Source organism: Triticum urartu, chromosome 6A (assembly GCF_056163025.1).
Source record: "Triticum urartu cultivar PI428250 chromosome 6A, HENAU_Tu73, whole genome shotgun sequence".
Classification (NCBI taxonomy): Eukaryota; Viridiplantae; Streptophyta; class Magnoliopsida; order Poales; family Poaceae; genus Triticum; species Triticum urartu.
In genome coordinates, this window is record NC_141878.1 from 146589021 (window position 1) to 146595827 (window position 6807).

General features: G+C 40.0%; 1 long non-coding RNA gene across 9 annotated transcripts; it reads left to right on the plus strand.

The window, feature by feature from the left end:
* The first annotated feature begins 764 nt into the window (after positions 1–764).
* On the plus strand, positions 765–6219 carry LOC125517261 (uncharacterized). Of its 9 annotated transcripts, none has more exons than XR_015607673.1 (4): positions 765–1249; positions 2227–4660; positions 5763–5878; positions 5974–6219. It is a non-coding gene; the product is annotated as an uncharacterized LOC125517261 (long non-coding RNA). The 9 variants fall into 9 exon arrangements; XR_015607675.1 differs by having other exon boundaries at positions 5763–5849; XR_015607674.1 differs by having other exon boundaries at positions 5768–5878.
* The last annotated feature ends 588 nt before the right edge of the window (positions 6220–6807 follow it).

Sequence of the window (6807 nt, forward strand, 5' to 3'; positions counted from 1 at the left end):
CCTATGTACACAATGTTGAAGTTGCTTTCATTTCATTCAAACTTAGTCCATTTTGAATTGATGAATGTCCTAGATCTCGACGGATTGCAAACTATCTTGAAATTAGAGATAACCTTTTTTATTTTAAGAATCCTTGTTTGCCTTGATTTCTCTGATAGAATATAAAGTGGACATGAGAGCTACTTTGTTTGTTTAATAATGTTGTAAACTTAGACGCATGTATCTTTATTTATTTTCAAACAAAGTGTTTAAACTGAAGTTTTCTTTTTTGCTTGACCACTACAATGAATTCGGTGCAGTAGAGGAGCGAAAGATAAATAGTACAGAAAGATAAAAGTCAACATATCTATACATTGTTGACTGGCAGAATAAGTTTTAATTAATCAAAACCAACATAAGCGAGGTGGGAGGAAGAATTAATTAGCATGTGAGTCACTTCATATGAAAAACAAATCGAGGCTAGGCAGTGCAAAAAAATGCCGAATCAACTAATTGATATTAGTTAGTCTGAAGGAGTTGACTGCCTTGTGGCCCAGTTTGGGCGTGAGCCAACCCGACAAAAAAAGTAAGAGTTATATTGTTTTTTAGAACAAAATAGGTTATTTTCTGCTTTTAACAGTACTTACTTCATAAAAATGCCACCCAGTTCAGTGCACTTTCATTACCATGCCATTTCTTTTTTTTCTTTTCCATTTTCTAGCACTTGAAAGGACCAAAGTGCCCCTGATGCTATCTAACCTTATCTGATGTGTGTGGACTGGTTGGATAAGGATTTCTCTCGGGCTAGCTCGTCGCCGTACCCCACTGCTGCTTGCGGAAGCCACCGCATCTCTCCGCCATAGCTTTCCCACGCGTGTGCGAGCAACCGTAGCTCCCCCGCTGAAGGCCCATGCCTTGCTGATGCCTGCGCGAGCCACTGTGGTTAGTCGCCGGTGCTCGTCCATGTCTGTAGGCGCCGGCGCAGCTCGTCCTCGCCTCGCGGATACCTACACAAGCCACCGCAGCTTGCCGCGGGTTCTCCCCCACGCCCGCGCGCGACAGCGCAGCTCTCCGCGGGTGCTTGCCCTCCCCTACGCGCATCGCGCAGATCGCCCTCCCCTGCTGGAGAAGCATTCTAGTGGCGAGACTGGTGCTGAAGATAAGGTGGATGCCTTGTGTAGGTCCTGAGTAAGTGGCTTAATGGCAGCAACGGCCGGAGGAGGAGATGGATGCGTGTGCAGGTCCTGAAGGTGTTGAATGCAAGCAACATGTAAGTCACATTTATTGTAGTCTTTTGCTTGATTATGGATTGCAATTTGGAAATTACGTCAAGAATAGCATGTCAAGTTTAGCTTCACAACCAGGATGAACTGAGCGACAATACGACAAATGAATAATACCACAAATTTTAGTCCATAAGCTACTTGTTGCAATCTGTTTTGTTGCACTTGCTGTAGCTTATTCAAAGACAGCAATGGAATTGTAGGTAGAAGTGGCAAAAGTATGTAGACCTCAAATTTCTGTATATTGGCATGGGAGAGATATACAGACACTTCAACAATGATTCATAGATGAATGTGAAATAAGTTCACATCTGCCAAAAAACCGTGATGAGTTCACCTAATGAGTTCATAGATAAAACTAAATGAGTTCACAACGCAGAATGTAGATGAGCTCACCGCTGATATAAGCTCACGGCTCAGAGAAATTGAAGGAATTGAGTTCAAATACAAGAAAACTACTTGATGAAATAAGTCTGGAACTCCGTGTTTGGAACTTGATTTATGTTTAATAATATGAATGTGTGCATCATTTGATGCAGAGGCCCAGGTAATCCCCTTTTTGAAATAAAATATGTGTAACATCAATTTCATAGGGATCAATCATCCAATTTGTAGCTATCTCTTTGGTATAAGCTTCTTTGTTGGATATGTGGCGTTGGAATGAGACTAATGTTACAGCCCAATAAGCGGTATGTGATAGCAGGCCTTCTCTGTGTCGACGGGCCATATTAAACTCATCTTTGTCCGGCAGGACAGTGGAGTGATTTGGAGACGTACTAAACATTTCTCTCCTCGGAGAAAAAATTCCCAACTCCACAAACAGTTGATGTTCTTTCAGGTCGCTACAATGATGGAGTCAATTCATTGGTACAACACCGGCATCAGCACAAAGGCAACTGGCCGGCGGTCATATGTCCATGGAAAAAAAATACTAATTACTTCATATTTCTTGTTGTAATTTCAGTGATGACTTCCGGGTAGAACCAGGGTGGCTTCCTGGCGTCACCGAGAGTTGCTCTGCCACTGAGTCGCTGGATCTACTTGCAAGTAGTGGAGCGCCCTAACTCATTCAGATCCGTAAGCATCCTTTGTTTCCTTCTTTTTGGTTGTTTGAATCGTTTGATTCCACTTTGTTTTCAGTGCAAAGAATAACTACCACCAGTTAGATCGACCTGTGATGATAATATATGTGATTAATTTATGTTTGTCATCCTCGTGTTCTTGTACGATTAACATCTACCACTACATCATCTATTTTTGGAATGAAATTTAACTAATGTATATATATACTTTTGTGTCAGGTAGTCTGATTGTTTAGCATCTGTTGGTATAAATAACATAGTTTTCTGTTTAATTAAATAATTAACATTTTTTTCTTATAGACCGCAACAGTATCTCCACTAAGAATATTTGACAGAATTGTTTCTTGTTATCTGAATATTTTTATCACCATGGCTATACAGTAATAGAATGAATCTATTAGGCAGTGTTCTATCTGACGGGGACAACTTCTGATGCTACCATATATTTTTTTGACAGTAAGACTCATGGAACAGAATAGACTAAAACTTCTGTCTGGAAAAGAAGCAATAGAGAAAATTAATTTGCTAGATTTGAAAATCACAACCTGGTATTTTAGTGTTTAGTGAATTGACAGCATCATCACAAACACCATACAGAGAGAGTTTTTTTTGTCTAATTAGATAATTAATGACATACATGAACAGATACACTGGGTGAACTATGTGGTCATCACCCCTCTGTCTAATACTCATCGCAAGCACCAAAATAAATTATATTGAGTCTAGTTTTGTATAGAAAGCCCAACTGATGATGCTAGCATAACTTCCAAAAGTCAGTCTTGACAGGTACTCCCATACTACTAACCTGAAAAAAATTGAAAAAAAGATTACTAAAATTATGAAGCAAACAATTAAGCAAAAGAGAAGTTTTCTCCAACCATATTTTTTCCTTCTAATTACCAACAGAGAATTAATTATGTCCTTGTTAAGCCCAACTGGTGAAGGGAGTATAACTTCCAGAAACCAGTGTTGGCAGGAACTCCTAAACTACTAACCTGAAAAAAGCATATCCATATAGAGATGAGAGCCGAAAAACCTTTAGCCAAAATCGGTAGCAAAAAGAAAATCCATGTAGAGATGGCAAGTGGAAGTTCTTTATAATGGGAGTCGGGAAAAAATCCGAGTATTTGGTGACTAAATTAGCTACAGAATATGACCAAGCTACCACATTAATGTATGCCTAAAGAATACATCTAAAAACAAAGGATGATGAAGTCAAGTGTGACATACATATCACATATCAATACCTAATATCTTATTATCAGAATGCATCCCAATCCATGATGATCCCAGCAACATCTCCAAAATGGCAATCCTGTGTGGATAGTATATACATACTCACTTCACAGTGCAATTTACTGTATATTTAATATCATGTGTTCAGCATATAGTACCCTATAAGGCTAACAAATCTACATTAGATTTCTTTAGTACAAGAGCAGATTTTGCGAAGCTTCTAAAAGAAATTGATAATGCCTCAATGGCTGAGCGCCCTACTTTAGGCAAACTTGTTCAAAGAATTAAAAATGATTCATTTTATTTTTAGGAGAGAGAAAACTATCACAAAAGGAACAATAAATACCTGAGAATAATTTAGTAGTAAAATAGTCATCAAGCTGTACCATTTCCTCTGCATGTCAGCTATTCAGCACATCATGTGTTTATTTGTTTAAAAACCATGTGAAATTAAACCACAATTACTTCCATCGAGAAAAATGGAACACAAAACGTAATGGAGAGATTAAGAATAAATATACCATGTCATATTAAAGATGCAGGTTCCGAATTCCTTGCACATTCACACAAGGAGCTGGACCCCCAAATTTGTGTCCTCAGCACAGACATGCACGCAATGCCTGAACATTCTTCTTAGATTAGGAATTTGTAGCATATGCACCCAACTTTAGATCTGATGATATTCTAGTACTAATAACTCGTCTACTCGTACAAGGAAACCACGCACACCAGAGGAGAGGAAAGGGAGATGAACGGGACCTGTTGCCGGGGCCGAAGTTGGGGAAGACCGAGGGGAGTCGATTAGGATGGAGAGCGGCAGGGCAGCGAGCTATCCAGCGCGAACTGCAGGCGTGCCACCTTGGACCATGGGAAGGCCACCACCATGTATCCGCCTTGGAGGCCAGGGACAGAGCCGGAGCCGAGGAAGATCCATGAGAAGACGATGGCATGCGGCACTCCGGATTCATGGTGTAGCTTGCATGCACCTCCCGGCCGGCCAGGCGGAGCGGCAACCAGGCGCACCATGGGATCTTGGGTGGAGGCTGGAGGGCAGCATCAGGAGGAGAGATGGGCCTATAGGTGAGGAGTGGTTTGACAGATAAGAGAAGAACACGGCAAGGAGCTACTTATAGGCAAGCAAAGAAGGACCCAGAACACAAACGATGTGCAAACGTGGAACTCCAAACATGCAAAGGTGGACACATGCATGCATGAGCCATGCAGCAGCACACGTATACCAGCCCATACAACATCCCATGCAGCTAATATTTTTTTCTCACATGAGACAAAATCAGCCCATGCAGTCATACCATCTTTCCACATGAGACAATATAAGGCCATGCACCTCTAGAAGAAACATGCACAGTCCAAGTGAGCAACCAAGAGAGCAATCAACCATTTCACGAAAGCCACTGTGCACACGTGTCGCTCAATCAGCAGGGGTAAAAAAAATCCAAAAAACCAGAAAAATCGAACCCTTACGGGCCTTGTCACGTTTAGCTTCACAACCAGGATGAACTGAGCGACAATACGACAAATGAATAATACCACAAATTTCAGTCCATAAGCTACTTGTTGCAATCCATTTTGTTGCACTTGTTGTAGCTTATTCAAAGACAGCAATGGAATTGTAGGTAGAAGTGGCAAAAGTATGTAGACCTCAAATTTCTGTACATTGGCATGGGAGAGATATACAGACACTTCAACAATGATTCATAGATGAATATGAAATAAGTTCACATCTGCCAAAAAACCGTGATGAGTTCACCTAATGAGTTCATAGATAAAACTAAATGAGTTCACAACGCAGAATGTAGATGAGCTCACCGCTGATATAAGCTCACGGCTCAGAGAAATTGAAGGAATTGAGTTCAAATACAAGAAAACTACTTGATGAAATAAGTCTGGAACTCCGTGTTTGGAACTTGATTTATGTTTAATAATATGAATGTGTGCATCATTTGATGCAGAGGCCCGGGTAATCCCCTTTTTGAAATAAAATATGTGTAACATCAATTTCATAGGGATCAATCATCCAATTTGTAGCTTTCTCTTTGGTATAAGCTTCTTTGTTGGATATGTGGCGTTGGAATGAGACTAATGTTACAGCCCAATAAGCGGTATGTGATAGCAGGCCTTCTCTGTGTCGACGGGCCATATTAAACTCATCTTTGTCCGGCAGGAGAGTGGAGTGATTTGGAAACGTACTAAACATTTCTCTCCTCGGAGAAGAAATTCCCAACTCCACAAACAGTTGATGTTCTTCCAGGTCGCTACAGTGATGGAGTCAATTCATTGGTACAACACCGTCATGAGCACAAAGGCAACTGGCCGGCGGTCATATGTCCATGGAAAAAATACTAATTACTTCATATTTCTTGTTGTAATTTCAGTGATGACTTCCGGGTAGAACCAGGGTGGCTTCCTGGCGTCACCGAGAGTAGCTCTGCCACTGAGTCGCTGGATCTACTTGCAAGTAGTGGAGCGCCCTAACTCATTCAGATCCATAAGCATCCTTTGTTTCCTTCTTTTTGGTTGTTTGAATCGTTTGATTCCACTTTGTTTTCAGTGCAAAGAATAACTACCACCAGTTAGATCGACCTGTGATGATAATATATGTGATTAATTTATGTTTGTCATCCTCGTGTTCTTATACGATTAACATCTACCACTACATCATCTATTTTTGGAATGAAATTTAACTAATGTATATATATACTTTTGTGTCAGGTAGTCTGATTGTTTAGCATCTGTTGGTATAAATAACATAGTTTTCTGTTTAATTAAATAATTAACATTTTTTTCTTATAGACCGCAACAGTATCTCCGCTGAGAATATTTGACAGAATTGTTTCTTGTTATCTGAATATTTTTATCACCATGGCTATACAGTAATAGAATGAATCTATTAGGCAGTGTTCTATCTGACGGGGACAACTTCTGATGCTACCATATATTTTTTTGACAGTAAGACTCATGGAACAGAATAGACTAAAACTTCTGTCTGGAAAAGAAGCAATAGAGAAAATTAATTTGCTAGATTTGAAAATCACAACCTGGTATTTTAGTGTTTAGTGAATTGACAGCATCATCACAAACACCATACAGAGAGAGTTTTTTTGTCTAATTAGATAATTAATGACATACATGAACAGATACACTGGGTGAACTATGTGGTCATCACCCCTCTGTCTAATACTCATCGCAAGCACCAAAATAAATTATAT